The sequence below is a fragment of the Motacilla alba genome, chromosome 4, assembly GCF_015832195.1.
Source record: "Motacilla alba alba isolate MOTALB_02 chromosome 4, Motacilla_alba_V1.0_pri, whole genome shotgun sequence".
NCBI lineage: Eukaryota > Metazoa > Chordata > Aves > Passeriformes > Motacillidae > Motacilla > Motacilla alba.
Window position 1 is genome coordinate 24,393,029 of NC_052019.1, and position 17,184 is coordinate 24,410,212.

Sequence of the window (17,184 nt, forward strand, 5' to 3'; positions counted from 1 at the left end):
TAACAAGAGCTAACAACAACGGGCAGAGAAGGGTAGGAACCTTCGAGGAAAAATGAACAAAATGAACAAATATTGTTCCATATAGTTCAACTCAATAATCTAGATTCCTTCTTAAGTAAGTATTTATGAAGATCTTGGTGGAGCCCTCATTAGCTGAGCTGTTGGACATTATAAAGTGTAATACTACCTGTTAAAGTAGTGGGGTGAACTCACTTATTTGAGTGTGTGTTTCCAGCAGCCAAAGCCCTAGGACAGCTGTGGGATGCTCCCTGTGGGAACCCCACACCAGAGGGAAGGAGGAAGGGAGGCTGAACACCCTGCTGGGCCATGTCCTTCTGCTGGTCCAGTGCCAGGGCCCTGTTCTCCAGGCACATCCCCCTGCCTCATTGCTCTTCCAGGAGCTCTCTCTGTTTGCAAAGCTGTCTCTTGAAGTGCAATACCCACCATGTCAAGATCAGCACAAGGAATCTCTGTTTCATAGTCCTGGCTACTGGAAAACAGCAGTATGGGGTGGATTTTTAAACAAATTTTAAGCTTCAAAGATGACTTTTCAATTTACACCTGCTTTTGTTTGACAAACTTGACTAGCCACAACAAAGGCTGCTTTTATCACTTCTTTATTTATTGGGTAGTTTCCCAATAAGTACTTGGGCTGTTAAATTAAGGAATACACCATTAAATTATATGTATTATCAGTTAATAAATATATGCCTCAGGTGCATATTCAATCCTGTGATGTTGAAGGCCAAATAATTCCATTTCATTAGTAGAACAATGATAAACTGTTAGCACATGACTTACAATGTTATAGAAGAGTTATAACATAGGTGCATTTTAAAATAACTTAAAATGAAGTTTACCAAGTTTTTGCTCAGTAAGTATGTCCAAGAAAGAGTTCAGAAGTAAAGAATGGTGCAAAGAAGAAAAATGTGACATTTGATTCCGAAAATTAGGGGTAATCTAACTACAGCAGTTATCACAGCTATTGTAAAATCTCCCTCATGTTCTGCTGTTTCTGGACTAACAGTTTATGCTGCTACATCCACCAAGGTGAAGCTTCATTTTCAGCTCTTAGCAAACTGCTAACCTCTACAATGCCTTATCATCTCAGTTTAGATTATATGGCTTCATCTTGTTTGTCCTGAATCCATGGGGGCAAGGATATGGGATTAACTTCTGTCCCTCAGGAAGGTAATTCAAAAATTTCTTTTTAGGAACAGAAAAATCCTGATTTGCCTGGGTGTTGCCTGTTTATTTAAACTATAAAAGTTATTTGATTACTTTTGTTACTTTCTGTTAGAAATACAAATATCTATATATCTATATCTATATATCTATACATCTATATGTATATATACACATCTATACAAAAACTATGAAAAATTATCAGACAAAAAACTTCAGAGGGGTAATTTAAATAGAAAAAAATACAATTAATAGTATTGGAACATGGTCAAATAATACTTTAATTGCCATTTAATATACCACAGTTAGACAAGAAAGCCACCTGTAAATTAAAAAGAAAAAAAAAGGAACTTCAAATTGAGCCATATATATTTCTCTCCTTATATAAAATCATTATATAACTTATGATACATATTATACATAAATTATACACATATATTACATTAATATCCCTGTGGATATACATGTATAAATGGACAAATAAAATACAAAACTAGAAAATAATATAAGTTGGAAATGAGAAGTAAATGATCAAAAAATAAAAAGCAGGTAAGTTTAAGTAGTTGATAGGAAAGTGATTGATAGAAATAAGGACTGCCCAAGTGCATTAAAAGCAGACAAAATCATATTGCCACTGCCACGCTCCTATCAGATGTAGAAATAAAAGTATCAATAAAACAAAAAGATAGACACATTTAATTAGAAATGCTAAAATCATCATTTTAAAATTCTGCATCTAAAAGTTTTAGAAGAAATGGTTAAAAACTATTTTGTTGAGTAACAAAACAACAGGAAAGTTTGGGAAGATCAAAAATAAGTAAACATGGTATCTTGTAAAAGACTAAATAAGATGCCTTGAGTAATTATAGGCCTGTTCCCATGAGATTGATCCTAGCAAATTATGGGCTCAAATAATAACTAACTGCATTGATGAATCCAATCAACATGGGCTTTTGGAAACGAGCTCATTTCAAAGTAATTTATTTCCTAACAAGATTTTTAGTTGGGAAAGGTAACCACCGATGACCCATATTTACACAAGGCCTTTTACTTTATTTTGGCTCAATAGATATGAAACCATCACTGCTTAGTGTGACACCCACTATACTGATTAAATAAGTGCTATCTGATGTGTCTCAAATGTAATTGGGAAAGAGGGGAAGATTTCCACTGGTGCCATACAGGACAGAAGCTTTGCAAAGATCACCTAGCAGACACTCAGGTATGTCACAGGTACCTGATGTTCAGTCCATCACTGAGAGACCACACTAGACAAGGCTGTCACAGATGCATTAACATAAAGGAAAAATAAATTATTGCACTTCAATTATTGCATTTTAGAACAGAGTTTGAATATAACTTTACTTTCTTTGAATGGCAGGTACAGAGGATGCTAATAGCCTATGGGGAAGGTAGTTTGGATGAGGTCTAATCCTCAAAGAAGAAAATGAGAATTTAAGCTGGGGAATACAAAAAAGATGAAGACAATAATTGAAAAATGTGAGAATTTCTAGAAGAAATTCAAAACTTTTCCTAAAGGTTAACTCCTAGGTTTTCATTTACCTACTTTTTTTCCATCTTTCCTGAAAAGGAATATAGATGCAGCAAAAAGTGAAATGTCATCAGTTTTCATAAGTTTACATTTTCATTTTCAGGTTTTGTTTTTTATGAAATGGGATGATACTTCAACTTTTTTTAAATTTTCAGGTAAGCATTTTTTGAAAAAAATAATAGAATTAAATGAGATTAAATGGGAAAAGATATAAAAGACTGTAGAACTCTGGCTTTAGACTCAGCTATGTAACCCTGCACTTATTACTCAAAGTAAGCTAGTAAGTATGGCAAATCCATTATAATAATTAGTCAATAATTTTATAGTTTTTTGAAATGTAGAAATTGATCTTATTAAGGATTAATTCAGCAAGCCTTAAGCTTAATTACTTACATTTACAGGCTCCATTAATAATTTCGTAAGTGGACATTATTGAAATGTGCTCCTAAAGGAGTGAGGAAAATTTAATTGCAAAGAAATATACCATTTACAATGAAATAGATTTTTTTTTTTTTTTACCAAATTAATTGCTTACATTATATAAAGTGGTTGCTTAGTGAATTTTATGTCTCAGACATAACTATTGCAAGTGATAAATTCTTTCCTGTAACCGGTCTTCAGAGGGTGGATAAGATGCAAATAAAAAAAAAGAGAAATCTGAAGCTACTAGTGTTTTCTTTTTTTATGCATAACAAGTTTGCTAGACTTGAACAAACAAGAGAGAACTTACAGGTTCCTGCATTTGTAATTGTACCCATTACAAATCAAACACACAAATCTCCTGCTAGTCATTATTAGGAAAAGACAGTAAAACAGAGGGCATCATTATATCACTGAAAGAATCTGTGATTTACTGACAAGTCAAATATTGTAAGCAGTTCTAGCTGTGCTCCCTCAGAAAGTATTTGGGAGGATGGTGGCATGCTGAGAGAAGAGCAGAGGAGGTGTGTGTGGAACAGGCTCCATCTAACAACAACCAGGTCAGGTCCTCGGGCTGGAGAAGCAATCATTAATAGGGGCTCATGAAACTGTGTGACAGGGACTGCTGGGTAAGGAAAAGCTGAGGCCTCTTTCTTCTGTAAGACAAACAAAATTCAAAAGGTATTCAAAACTAGGAAAAAAAGGGTTCATGAGTGACAGACTGGAGGAAATGCATGTCAAAGGAAGTTATGAATGTTAAATATCTATATGGATCTGGAACAAGTCCATGAAAGTTAAAACACACAAGAATTACTGAATGCATAGAAACACTACGCAGCTCAATAAGCCAATAAACAAGAATTAGTAGAAGACTAGAAAAATATTCATGGGAAGAATTCATGATCATCCTTGTGTATTTAATCATTGCCATTGTTAAAAAGGGAGCTTCTGTTTTGACTTATATGACCATTCAAATATTTTATGTTTGTGAAGGACAAAAGCAACACAAAATATTACAGATTCAAACCTAAGAACAGGGAAGAAACTCACTGCATAAGACCATAACATCCTTAATTCTCCATGGGCTGAATTTTCTGACTTCCAACAATTACCAAAACACTGCTTTGTATGACTTCTGTGATACCTTTCCCTCCACTCAGCTTTACTTCTTGGAGTCCTTGTTCTCCCACGTCTGTTGTGAGTTAGCTGACTTCCAGTTTGAGATTCATAACATATATCTTCTTCATCCAGACTTTTTTTTTCTATGAATGGTGATAGAAATAAGCATGAATGATGTTTTCATGTTTTGCTTAGTGTAGGTACTAGCACAATTTCTTACCTCCTAGTAGTTGCCTATTTTGATGAAATTTGTAGAAGCCTTATTAATATTAAGAGCTCTCCCTCTCTGTTCAACATATTTAAAATTACCCAACAAATTTAAAAGAGATAGCAATATTTAAGAAAAAAAGTTTCTTTTCTGTGGAGGTCACAAAGCTCCTAAGGGCAACTGTAATTATTTCTTTAGAATAAGCAGATACTGACTGTGTAAGCTATAAAGGTTTCAAAAGTGCAGTTACAGCACTTTGTGTCAATAATCTACGGATCACAAATTGCCTAAAGGGGATGTTAACTCCATAAAGTGAGTTTTACTTTTTTGGAAAAACATATAAATTAATTTGGCACCCTTAAAGGGCTTCTCAGGCAAAATTTCAGCTTCTTGTCTGTGCCCAGAGTAATTAAGCACATAGCAATACCGCCAGGCTTGGAACCAGATGAAGAGCAGAAAAAAGATGTTGGTGATTTGTAAAATTTGCAGTAGACCTGTCGATATATTTGCTGTATTGTATGATTTTACCTATGTAGTGGTCTCATAGGACTGAAATGTTAAACTAAGAGAAACCCATAGATTAAAGGCCTTTTTTGCTTTTTCTATTTTGCTCTGACAGAAGGGGAGGAAAGGGAAGAGTAAATAAATCCAAATCTTAGAAATAAACCTAAATCACCAGAGAAACATTTACTATTAATTAAACTGGGCATCCTCATGAATTTCTATTTGGCTGAATATATTTTGACCTTGTCCAGACATCAGACAGATGCCTCACAGATCCCACAGGCTACTAATAGGAAGGAAGGGGCTAGAGGCACAGGGTCTATTCCCTTGAGTGACCAAATCTGTCGTGGCAGGCAGGACCTTCTTGGGCCCAGCCCAATTTTAATAGGAAAAAAATTTGTGAGTCACATTTATTTAAAAGCAAATTCCACACACTCTTGGAATGCTGGATGCCAAAATGGAGAGGCAGGGGTCTCTGAGCCCAGGATTCATCCCAGCCAAGGTCATCCAGGGTGCAGACTTGTTATGACACAGAGTGTACGCTCAGTTGTAATCCAAGCAAGGGATTAGTGCCACAGTCCACACTGTGATTAAAGACCTTATATAAAGACCTTGCTACTTATAAATTTGAAAAGTCTTAAGTATCTGGAATGAGACTCCCCATATGTTTTATTTTCAAAGTGAACTAAATTCAGTGAAAAAAATGCTCACTGTTTTCTGAGAATCATCTTAGAAGTAACTAAAAATATGGTCATAAAATTAAAAGTAGTTGATCAAGAATGAAAATGAAAGAGCAGTATAATTCAAATTATATTATATATAGGATCCCACTCCTAAAGTTTTCAGACTTCATTTCTTTAGCCCAGGTTTTATGTGTTGTTACTCTATATCACAGTAGCCATTGTAAGGTACAGATACAGAAACAAGAAGAAAATTACTGGCTGAAAGCCAACAGCAGACATTCCACCAACAGGAAGCCAAGGTAATTTTTTTCTTCTCAACCTAGAAAAGATTGTCAGTGGAAAAAATAAAAGAAAGTAAATACTACAATTATAGTAGAAACATGAGACTCAAAATTCAAAAAGGAGAATTGTTTTAAAAATGGTTATTAAAATAATTGCTCTCTACTGTTATCTTTATTACAAAATGAACATAAATAAGGAGAAAAAAATTACAAAACAGTTCTACTGAGATAACTATGAAAGGAAAAAATGTAAAAGTTGATGAGATTTAATAAAGTACTTGCTGCATTTCACTTTACTCCTTTTAAAACTCCTTTCAAAACTCCCTTCTGAAAGATAAAAAGGAAAAGACACTCATACATTGTACTATTAAGCAATTCTTATTTATTGATACAGAATGAAGAAGTAGCCAAAAATATATCATGTAATTTTCAAACAGACCTTAATTTATTGGGCTGGACAAGTCATAGAATATAGATACTTCTAGCTCACAGGAAACTTATATAGACCAAAAAGTTAAGTACGTGATTCAGAAGGTGTGTATTCTTCTATTGTCATTGAAAATAAAAAGCAAGAATATATCATTCACCAGATAGCAGGTTTTGAAAATCAAATCCTCAAAGCTATCCTTTTGGAATACCTTTAATACATAAGTCAAATATGAACAATCCTTTCTCTTCTGCTCAAAAATATTTTCTTTACTTGCACCTCTTTTCAGGCAATAATCATCAAAAAGATTTTAATTGTCTCTTCTCTACAGCTGGATGGATCTAGCTTTCTAACACAGCCAAGTTAATGAGAGAGAAAAGCAATTAACATTGGGATTAATGACCTTGGCCTGATCTATGTCTGGAGGGAACTGAATCACAGCAAGGTACGTCAGACAAGGTTCACATGGCTAAATGAATTCTGTTGTCATCCTCAGGACTGTCCTGATCATTGGAACCTCATTTTTAAAAAATAAAGTGCTAAATTATCTTTTCTGTTTCCAAAACTAAGCGCTAAAGAAGAGATGGCAATCCAATGGAATTAAATAGGATATAATGAATGTCAAAAAAAAAAAAAAGATGAAAAGTATGGAGGCTGGAATTATTCATGCTGAAAAAAAGGAAAGGAGAGACATGATTGAAAGCAAGAGGAATGCACTGGAGGCCTTGGCCAGGCCTATGTGTTCCAGGTATGTAGCACCTCCTGCTTTGGCTGCTGAAGGAAAAATCCTGTTCTGGACAAAGCATTCATCTCACCCAGAAAGGCATTTCTTATGTTCTTATTGTTTTCAGCTATGGTTGTAAGTTATCCTAAAGTATACATTTTATCAATGGAAAGATGGAGGTGAGTCAGGTCTGATGAGTTTTGTAAAGTCTTTTTCTATTATACATATGTAGAAATTAAAGTGAGGCTATTTTTTAAATGGATAATGAAATTAGCCATATTAAGCTGTATATACTGTCTTTATATACTGTCTTTGATTTTTTTCGACTTTGAGAAAAGCTGGTGTCCCAATCAATCTCCATCCTCCTGCTACCCCTGTACAATGTATTGCAAAGTATGCATTGGGCTGCCAGGGGTGACCAATGCTTTCTTGAGAGAAAAAAACCTAGCAGCTCCCAGTCCACTAAAGTTCTGAGAAGTATGATATGGCTGTGAGGGCACCTGGGATGGTGGGAGGTTGATGAGGAAACATGGCTTTTGCCCTAGGCAAGCCCATCAGATACAGGTTCTGCATGGGCAACTACATTGCTAAGTGGACAGGCCATGAAGTCACAGGCTGGCTAGCTTTCCTTTTTCTAGGAAACCAGAAAATTTTAACATTTTTAAAATGTGTTTTGTCTATTTTGTAAATGTCTTTTATCATTTTGGAAAATTAATTTTCTAAATATCTTCATTTTATTGTTCCTATACGCTGGAGTTCCTACATTTAGTCAGAAAATTCTTGAGGCTGGCTGCACCAAACCAAACACTAGTTTTAAGAAAATGTTATTTCTTTGCTGGGCTGTCATGGGAATCCCTGGCAGTCCTTGAGACACCCATACTAGGGAAGCAGAACGAGTGCAGTATTGCATTCCCACAAATATTCCCAGTTAATGCAATTGTTTTATAACTACTAAATGCAAAGAAAGGGTTAACCTCAGGCAGAAGATGGGCAGGAGAATGGAATGGATCCAACCATAGAAGAGGAAGGACCTGAGAGTAGGGGGAAAAGGGGGACATACATTATGCCATAGCATGCCACTCTTCATGAGGCACAAGACATTTTGTTACAGCACAAAGTCAGGGAACTCATAAAATGAGGACAGAGAGCAGACATCTGCCTTGGAAGGAAGGCAAATGGACAAGATACTGCAGCAGACAGAGACTGACATTCACAGCAACAACAAAGGAAATACCTATTTCCTTGAAGAGCTTAGAAGAAGGATTTGCTCAGACTTCAAACAAATTAGGCCAAAAGGCCTAGGTCTCAAAGAAAACAAAAAGATGGCAAATGCTCAACAGGCTGGAGTCATTCAGAAATTCTCTTTCGAAGGTGGAGCTGGACCAGGGCCACTTCACAGGATTGCTGTCAATATAAACTCCAAAGACACAAGTTCATGGAAACAGGGGAACAGGGGGAGTAAGTTCCCCCTTTTTAATTTTTTTTAATGGGCATTCAAAATTAAATAGTTAGAACTAATGTTTTTCTGACTGTCAAAGTGAGTGATTACTAGGTTTTCCTCTTCTTGCTGTTAGGTCTGCCCTTCTCTAAGGAGAACTGCCTGCCTTCTATGACATCTCAAGGACAAGTAATAATGTAAATGAGCTATTTTCTCCACAGACTTTCACCCTTCATAACCTTATTCTTTTAGTGCCACGGGAAAGGAGCTTTAGGAATAGGTAAAATGGATTGATCAACACATCACTGAGCAGACCTCTGGCATCCTGAAAATGTGTCTCCAGGCCTTGTATATAATAGACAAGGCATACAGCATATTACAGTTTAGCAGCAATCTTTATTCTCACTGAAGCAGAGGTAATTAAAATCACCACATGTACAGAGGCACTTGCAATTTAATATCAAAGGCAAACTTGGGACACACATACCCCACACCCCTCCCTGCTCCAGATTTAGTATGAAACAAGACAAAAATGTGGAAATAATTATCACTTTGAAGCTGCAGGTGCTGTACTGCTCAAAACATATATAACTAGTAGGTACTCACTCTCATGTACTGCTGGTAGCTGAAAGATATTGCTGCTTCACTGACTTACCCTCTCTATCTGGCTGAAGCTGTATTTTTTAACAAGAAATGTTAAATGTCTTTATTTTCATACACACAGCATTGTTTTGATTGTTTGCTTAAATAATTTTTTTTTGCTGCTTTCTAATTATCATTGAATCACTTGATTTCAGGCATCTATTGTGATGATAAAGATGCAAAATAGGTTTCATTCAAAGAACTGAATTTTGTTCAGGTTAGCTCACAGTTAAGTGACTCAAGTGACTTAAGTTTGTTGAAAATCCCCATGAAAAAGCAGAATCAGAGCCACTAATCTGGGAAAATTCAGGTCCATTGTAAGTAGTCTAAAAAAAGTAATGCACTTCCTCCATCTTGGTATATGATAAGTAAAATATGTGAACTATGAAAAAAATGAAGAGCATTTTTTTAATGTTTATGAGCCCCATTCTTAAAAATTTTGTTATTATTTTTTAAAAAGTTTAAGTGGCATATTTATTAAATTGTTAAAAAAACACTTGTGATAGACCAAGGCACATTTTTATGTTCTACAAACCAGTTATCCGTGCACAGAAAATCAATCTTTTATAGTTACAAGCCAATCTTTTGCCTTTCCTAGCTCTGTTTACTCATGCCTAATTACAGAATGTCTCTTGCAGTATTCCTATTAAATATTAACTCAGATAAATAATGGCTGTACTATAGAAAGAGCACAATATTTACCAAAACAGAACATATTTAACAAAGGGAAAGAGCAGAAATGGTTCAATGCTAAATAAGCTACAAAACTTTGGTCAGTATCATATAGAAGGAAGAAAATACAAGGTAAATCTAATATTCAATTAATTCTTTTGTCATTTACATGGTCAAGACCTCCTAAATCATAACAATCTCACAACTACTTATGTGCCTGCCAGGATTTTTAACTCGTTTTCTCTCCCTATACCTGCGGGTTATGTAACTCATGGCCTTACAACTATTAATGGCTTTTTAAAAACAAAACAAGGTGTAGAGACAATGTTTTCATGAGGCATTTTAAGATGTTCTTGAAAATTACTTTGCTGACCTTCATCTACGTACACGAACAGAAGACAGAACTACATAGCTAATCAAACTGTATCTTCTTCACCATGAATCAATTATTAGTGGCCTACATGGCAAATCTGGGTTCATTATTTCTGTCAATACCACTTATGTTTTGCAGGAGGAAAAAGGAAATGGCTTTTGGGGAAACAAAAAGTATTTTCATACCTTTTTGGAAAGGACTGGGAAATGAACAAATGCAGAGTAGCGTTCTACAACTAGGATTCCTTGGAGAACAGCTAAGGCTTGGCTGCCTTGACATGGCAGCTCCAAAAATCTGATTTTTTTTTGAGAGAATAAGACAACTGCTAACATTTTGAAACAAAGCAACTTGTAACGTCTATGCCTTTAATTCCTCTTAAAAACCAAAAGGACAAAAGTATGGGCCTAGGAGAGAGAGCTCCAGCTGCAGTCCAGAACACTGGCAACAGAAGAGCCCAAAGAGCCTCAGGGCACTCAGCAAAGACAAAGGCTCTCACTGGTTCAACAAACCATTATTCTTAGAAGAGGAGATAGAAGAAAAAAATAAACAAGAAATGAAAGGTGTAAGGTGGCAAAAATTACTGTAAATAAGGAGATGAGAACTACAGATTCTTGGTAAGAGAGTTCTTTAGGAAATTTAAAGATGAGTCATTGCTGACTCTAATATTTTCATGGAACAAAATCCATTCCTCAGGAGAAAAAAATTCCAATCATATTTTATGCATTAGGTGATTCACCTTTTAGAAGGAAAATAATATTTATATTATCAATAGAGAACACTTCTTTTTTTGTCAAAATCCTATCCAGCAACCTTTATATATGTATGTCACACAATAAGGAGGGTTAAATTTGTTATTCTAATAGCAATACTAGAAAACATTGTGTGGTTCAATTTTCAAATAGCTCTATCCAGATAATTTGCATACAAAACTTCTAATTCTGCCTGACAAGCTCTGTGAACCATTAACATGGCTTTCCAACAACTCTTGAAATGCTGTCAGTTCAAGAACAGTGACAGAGAGAAAATGTGTTTAAGTTTTAAAGAGGGCAATTATAGACCTGTCAGCTAGATGCCAATCAGATGCAAAATAATGGAACGGATGCTACAGGGCTATAATCAAGAATTAAAAAAGGATAACATAATTAATGCCAGTCAACTTGGATTTGTGAAAAATACACTGCATCAAAATAATATTATTTCTTGTTTAAAATGAGGTTACAAGTTAAGTTGACAGTGGTGGTAAATAACACTCTCAAAACAAGATAAGTAGATTTCTATTTGGTATGTAACTTTAATATTATGCTAATTTTTATTGTAAAATTGCAACAAAACTTTTAAACTGAACATCAAATGGATTGGTGTATTTGCTAGGTCTCAAAGGTTTGGTTTGAGGAAATGATCATCATGTACTTGTGTGTCTAGTGGAAGTCTAGGAGAGCTTTTCCTTGCTTATAAGCATTTTAACAATTCTGTTTATTATTTATATGAAAGTAGTTTCTAATACAATTTAAAATAACACAAAGATTGAGGATTATTTAGATAATGAGAAGCATAAATCACTGATACAAAGCAATCTGAACTGCACTGTAGGGTGGGCATTATCAGACCTGGTATGTGTGATGGGGCCAAATGTAGTTATCCCTCTAGCTACAAAGAAAGTGGTTTCTGCTCCTGTGGCAGCAGCAGCATCAGCTTCAGAAATTTTGTGGCAACACAATTACCCTCTAACATATAAATAGTTCAATAATGAGGAAGGGAATGCTATGCTACTAGCCTTTTCTCATTAAAAAATCATTAACAGACAACAATGCAAATGTGATGGGAAAATTGATTAACCGGAAAATAAAGGAAAACAATAAAAGAAATGTAATTCCTTCAATCAAAACCTTAGGGAACTTAGTCTGACTTACAAAGACCTTAAGGGGGAGGCTACTAATCCAGTAAGAACTTATAGAACTTATAGAAAAGAGAATCTTTCTAGTCTTATCAGTCCTGGCAACAGGATGCTGGGTAATTCAAAACAGATATAATTCCACTTTTTAAAGATCTAAAACTAGGCAGTTGTTAGAGTAACCATCCAATGTAAAGTATTCACCATCACTAACAGCCTTCTAAATCAAGACTCTTTAGTTTTTATTAGTAGTTGTATTATTGTAGGGCAAAGAAGAATTAAATCCAGAAAGTACTAGATACTATTTAAGTGCAGGTGAAACATGAAAGACTTTTTTTTCCTTCTGTCTAGAGACATATGATGATTTTTTGAATATTTTGAAATGCCTAGAATGAACTTTGGATGAGTTCAATTTACTTCATTAGCTTCATGCTTTTTCTGTTCAGAATGCTATAATATATTCCTTATGAAGTATCCTCTAAGGTTTAGAACATTCTCAATAAAACTAACTGAATAATAGAAGGGTGAAAATACATTTTAAAATGCTACATTTCTATGAAAAAGCTATTTCATTAGAAATAAAGAAAACCATTTTTGTCAACATGTCGTTTGTTAAAGTAATAAAACTGTACAATAGTTTGGGTTGAAAGGGACCTTTAAAGATCATCTACTCCTACAAGGAGCAGTGACATCTTCAACTAGATCTGGTTGCTCAGAGCCTTGTTGAACCTGACGTTGAATGTTTCCAAGGATGAGGCATCTACCATCTCTGTGGGTGACCTGTTCCAGTGTTTCACCACCCTCACTGTTAAAAACTTCTAATCCACGTTAGCCCTGTTTGAATTTAACATCATTACCCTGATAAAAAGAAGTTTGTCTCCCATCTTTGTTTAACGTTTCAGTCAGAGACTGAAATATTATAGTTTATGACTTAAATATTTTCATGAAAGACTTTTGCCTATTATAGCAGAACAGTGTTACAAAAGCTGCAGAGATGACCACCACACCCTGAATGGGACTCTAAGAGGCCCTACACTTTTCACTAAGGATGATAAGATAATGTTATAACTCAGGATTGGGGACATTCTCAAAGCACAAACTTAGCACCTTCAGGGAGATGACAGCCCCAGGGCTATCAACTGCCAGGCTCTCACAGACCCTCACACCAAAGGGTGGTGGGGAGAGAGGCTTTGGGTGTGTGTTGGGAAGCCTCTGCTGAGAGACAGTGAATGCCCATCCTTCAATGTGCAGGCCAGCTCAGCTGAGGGGCCCTTCTCCCAAGGGAAAGTTTATCTGCAGCAGAAGGGGGAGACATGGCCCATCAAAGGGTCCCTGGACCCTGCACCAGAGCACCAAAGATGATGCAACAGACCCTCAGTGTTGCAAGGGACAGCATCAAACTGGCCCCCTGCAAGGGGGGCACATGGGTGTTCCCACCTGACCCAAAGTGTATATTGATCCATGGAATTCTGTACTCTTCAGCATGTGGTGACATGTGGCAGCATGGCATGGTGTGGTGTGGCCATGATGGGGGACCCTCACCTCCAAGAAGACCAGATGGAGGGGAGCAACGAGACGTTGTTGCGACCCTCAGATGGGTGACATGCTTCCACCTAATCCCTGTTACTATCTCCCTATCCCCCTAACACCAAGCACAGAGGGATATTTTATTTTGCTTTTTTTTTTTTTGATTTCTTTCTCTTTGCCTCTTTTACTATTAAATAAAATGTATAAGTCTTTTGGCACCAACATCTAACCTCATTTGGTTTTAATCTCATTTTTGGGTGGATTTTGAACCTTCTAAGTTCTTTCCAGTTTATACACAGAGATTTAGCTTAAATTGGATCATAACAAGAGCCCGTTCAAGTACTGAAAGGCTACCCTGAGGTCTCCCTGGAGCCTTCTTTTCTCCAGGGTGAACACCTCCAGCTCACTCAGCCTTTCCTCACAGGAGAAGTGCTCCAGCCCTCTGATTATCTTCATAGCCTTTCTCTGGACCTGTCTCCAACAGGTTGATGTCCTTCTTGTGCTGGGACCCCGGAGCTGGACACAGAACCCCAGGTGGGGTCTCACCAGAGCAGAGCAGAGGGGCAGAATCCCCTCCCTCCCTGGCTGGCCACACTGCTCTGGATGCAGCCCAGGACACTTTTGGCTCTTTGGGTTGGAAGAGCACATGGCTGGGTCATGTCCAGCCTCTCACCCACCAGCACCCCTGAGTCCTTCTCAGCAGGGCTGCTCAGGATCTGTTCATCCTCGTATCAACAGGGATGAACCTATTAAATATGTTCAAACTGTTTTGTAAACACAAATCAAGCTAATATGAACCCATCTAGTATTCATTAAGCCTTTCAAGAAAATCTTAAAATAGGGAATTTTCCATTAGACTGGTAAACACAGGCAAAGCTCTGTATACCAATAATATAGGGGATAATAAGCAGAAGAAACTTTCTTAATCACTGCTTATTAAAAATACATTCAAATCACAAGCCCAAGGGAGTTAACAGAATATGATTCTAAAATATCATCTTTCTGATAAGAAGAATATAGAAGATACATGTCTTAAATGAAAGAAGTTTCCTATATGAAGAAAAAATAGCAATTTTTCTGTTATGTATTTCACTATATACTCCTCTTCCTCTGTAGGCTATGGCCTAGAGACATGTAGTTTGTCATTATTTATAGAAACAAGGAAAAAGGCATTGTTTTCTTTTTATTAGACAGACATCAATAATCTCAGATACATTTTTCACAGACTAAAATACTGCCATTTTCCTCAGTTTCTGCTGTGACTTCTGAAGATTGGACAGGAAGATACTAACTACTTTTCCTGCTTTATTTTTAAGGCAAGAAGTATATATGCGTCTGCTACTTTTGTCAGCTTGGCTACAACAGAAATATTTGGCCATCAGCATCATGCAGTGCCAAGAAATAGAAGATTAAATTGCATTTTAAAGAACAATTGGAGAAGAGCTTGATATATTGCAGCAATCTGAGAAGTCAGTGTCAAGGAACAGCTCCAAAATGGAAATTTGTCCCAAGAGGGAAAATATTAACTCCAGTCACTGCTGCCCCTTTGTCCATCATAGTTTTGATTAAGAAAGGTGTAGAGCAGACAAAACAGCAAGTACAGATATTGCGCAGGACACTTTTTGATGACAAAAAAAAAAAAAAAGGGAAGAAAAGAAGAAAAAAAGGGAAGAAAGATAAAGGATTTGCTAGATTTTGTCCTCCCAAGAACAAGGGCCTGTCAAACTCAAATACCCTGAGGAAAACTGAATGACTACTTCAGTTAAAAAACTGGCAGACCAGGTTAGTTCATTAAGATGTCTGTTCAGGCACCTCACTCTGCCACATAGACATCTATTTAGAAGATGAATGTTAGTGACCTGTCCTGTAATGTGTTCAGTTTGAGACTTCAGGTCTCTTCCTGGGTAAACTTTGTGCTTTTAATTCAGGTCATTACTGTGCCATATAAAGTCTTTGAATTTGGCTCAGGAGAATGTATTTTACAGATGGTGAAAATTCTGCCAATGTTATCTTTTAGGTTGTAATTCCTTTTAGCATCTGCTGGCAGCAGTGGTTCCAGTGACAAGAAAGGCTTTTGTCAGAGCTATTTCATTTGCACAGTAAGTACTTGTGGAAAATAGAAATCTGTTCTGTTACAGAAATCCTCACCAATGAAATAAAGAAATATTCTCTTTTTTCTTTTTTTTTCTTTTTTCTTTTTTTTTTTTTTTTTTTTTTAACTTATAGCTATTGAATGTTGCTTTGTTCTTATTTCTGCATTTCCACAATCTCACAATGCTACCAAAGATTGATTCCAAATGGGATGCACTGATGATTGAGTAGCAAGTGGGGCAGTCTCTGCTGTGTTTCACAGATACCACTGATTACAGATCTGTTTGGCTTTCTGCATGCATACATATCTTACACTATGAAATCCTAGTTGCATTTTATCAGCTCATTCTTCACTACCAAGGAAATGCTTCTTTACCTTTTGTATTACTCATTGTGTTAGGGTGTGCTATTTCACCCTGTGTGACTGTCACGGAAGTTTAGCATATAACTCTGATCCCTGACTGGGTAGATGCTTCATTTTGCAATATTTTCACCTTATGGGAAAACACAATTCCTGTTACAACTCAGCCCATGAAACCATGTCAATTAGGGAGCATATTTGTTTCTATCGAACACAACTGCCAGGCAATAATACATAACAGTAACTGGTTTGCATTTATGGCAATTACATTGTCTTCAACTTAAATGACCTTATTGATAGGACATTCAACACCTGCAGTCAAGTGTAGCTGAAACAAGATACTTGGGAATCAGATATGCTTGTATTTTGTTTTCACCTTTTCAGTCAGGAATCTGTAAGTACCTGAATTTACCGTTTATATGGCTGGCTCCAGTATTAGTAAAGCCAGCAGTGTCAGGTACATTTAATTTATCCTCATTACAACAAATGGCTTTTGATGTTCAGGAAATGTGTGCATCCACCCATCATATTTTCACATGTAAATGACCACTTGAAAATTAATATTTCTTGCTTCTGGCTTGCTGTCGTATGAATAATTTAGTATTTCTTATTCTGATGAAGTGTACATTGTTCTATAATATTTCCAGGGAATGTGTTCCATTGCATATAGAGCTCAAATTGATCAAAAATCTTAATATTTGATTCATATTTTTATCTCAGATGAAAAGTGAAAATAAAGACAGATGGCCATATTTTTTCTCTGCACTATCCTAGCTTATGATGGACCTCCAATCTGAAATTCTAGTTAATATATTTTGTTCATATGAGTCATGCTTGAAATGCAGTTCTATTCCAGTTTTTCTTCATCTATCTCAGAACTCTAAAATACCTGCAAATAGCTTTACATTGAGGGCTACTGTCTCGCAGCATGGACCAGCAGTCACTCCACAGCTGTTCACTCGATGACAATAGGACAAGTTCCAGGATGAAGATGCAGCACATGAGCTCATTCAGTTACTCCAGCACAGCTCCTTGAATCCAGCCAGCTGAGTGTGCATGTGGTGTAAACACAAGCCTTTGTGCTAT